The following is a 2349-nucleotide window of genomic DNA, read 5'->3' as shown; positions in this document are numbered from 1 at the left end:
TGTTAGCCAGGATGGTCTCGATCTCCTGACCTTGTGATCCACCCGCCTCGGCCTCCCAAAGTGCTGGGATTACAGGCTTGAGCCACTGCGCCCGGCCCCATCTACATTCTAAAAGAGATTAGTGTTTTGTAATGTGTTCTTTGTTAAGTTTTGGCACTATGGTGATGCTGGCTTTGGTAAAGGTATTGGGAAAAATTTCTTCTTTTTCTCTGCTCTGGTACAGTTTTAATAACACATTTATATATTCCTTGAAGGCATGAAAAACTGCCTGGTAAACTTTCTGGGTTCTATGCCATTTTTGGAGAGAATGTTTGATTTATTTATTATTTTTAATTAATTAATTTATTTTTTTAGATAGAGCCTCACTCTGTCGTCCAGGCTGGAGTGCAATGTCACCATCTCAGTTCACTGCAACCTCCACCTCCCAGGTTCCAGTGATTCTGCTGCCTCAGCCTCCCAAGTAGCTGGGATTACAGGCGCCCACCACCACGCCCAGCTAATTTTTGTTTTTAGTAAACATGGGGTTTCACCATGTTGACCAGGCTGGTCTTGAACTCCTGACCTCAGGTGATCTGCCCGCCTCGGCCTCCCAAAGTGCTGGGATTACAGGCATGAGCCACCGAGCCCGGCCACCAATATGGATTTCTTTTGATTGAGTAAACCTTTTTATTTGCACAACTTTTTTTTTTTTTTTTTTTTTCCTGGGTGAAGTTTTCTTCAGACCGGGAACAGTGGCTCATTCCGGTAGTCTCAGTACTTTGGGAGCCTGAGGCCAGGAGCAACATAGTGAGACCCTGTCTCTACAAAAAATGTTAAAAATTAGCCAGGCATGGTGATGTGTGCCTGTAGTCCCAGCTGCTCAGGAGAGTGAAGCAGGAGGATCAGTTGAGCCCAGGAGTTTGAGGCTGCAGCAAGTGATAATTGTGCCACTGTACTCCAGCCTGGGTGACAGAGCCAGACCATGTCTCTTAAAAAAAAAAAAAAAGTTTTATTCAGCCACTGCTTTGACTAGAACTTCTGATAGCTCAAATATATCTCTTAAAAATATCTGTAAGCCTTAGGTTGTACATTCATTTTCTGATTCTCAAATCTTGTCACTTCACTTCCCTTATCATTTTGAGCTCTTAATCCATTTCCACTGCCTTTTGGAGATTTCCCAGCTTGTCTGGGTTTCTGGAACAGTGCTATTTTTTACTGTCTCTATTGTGATTTAACATTTGCTATTGCATTTACATTTTTAAAAATTCTTTTTTTCCATCTTTGTCAGATGAGTATTCCATCTTTGTCAGATGAGTATTTTGCCGACGTGAAAAGATTTGAGGGTGACACATCTCACACACAAGTGTGAATCCTCAATCATCACACTTACAAACTACAAAAGGATCATATTTTTAAAAATTCAGTATAGAAAAGGAAAAACTCTATAATCTTATTACATAGATATAAACAACTATTAATATCTTAGAGTATATACTTGCAGAAAAATTTTCCTGTCTATCTTGATCTCTGTATTCGTATTTGTAACTATCTACCTATAAAATCCCTTTTGTTTTAATACAGTCAGGCACCATATGAAGACGTTTTGGTCAACAATGGATGGCATATATGATGGTGGTCCTGTAAGATTATAATAGAGCTGAAAGACTCCTGTCACTTAGTACTTTCTGTCACAATTGCCTGCAGTATTCAGTACAGTCACACGCTGTCACCCAGGCTGTACAGGTTGTAGCCTAGGTGTGTCATAGGCTATGCTGTCTAGGTTTGTGTACGTACACTTTGATGTTTGTACAACAATGAAATCACCTAACAACACATTTCTCAGAACATCTTCCTATCATTTAGCAATGCATGATGGTATATGTAATACTAACTTTTATCTGGCATTTTATATTAACAATCTTAACTGTTTTGACACAGATAGATTTAGAAGCCTTGTTAAGGAAATACTCTTCTATTTCCATGTTCTCAATAAGAATACTAAGCTTCCACTGAATGAGTGCCACTGTGTTTGGCACTGTGCAATATGATTTTCTACATTAATTCATTGAAATGGGGCTGGGCGCTGTGGCTCACACCTGTAATTCCAGCACTTTGGGAGGCTGAGGCAGGCGAATCATTTGAGGTCAGAAGTTCGAGCCAGCCTGGCCAACATGGCGAAACCCTGTTTCTAAAAATAAAAAAAAAATTACCCAGGAGTGGTGGTGCACACCTGTAATCCTAGCTACTGGGGAGGCTGAGGCAGGAGAATCGCTTGAACCCCAGAGGTGGAGGTTGCAGAGAGCGGAGATCGTGCCACTGTACTCCAGCCTGGGCGACAGAGCGAGACTCCACCTAAAAAAAAAAAAAAAA

Source organism: Mandrillus leucophaeus, unplaced genomic scaffold (assembly GCF_000951045.1).
Source record: "Mandrillus leucophaeus isolate KB7577 unplaced genomic scaffold, Mleu.le_1.0 Scaffold895, whole genome shotgun sequence".
NCBI lineage: Eukaryota > Metazoa > Chordata > Mammalia > Primates > Cercopithecidae > Mandrillus > Mandrillus leucophaeus.
The sequence above is the reverse complement of the archived record's forward strand: the minus strand, read 5'-3'. Positions refer to the sequence as shown.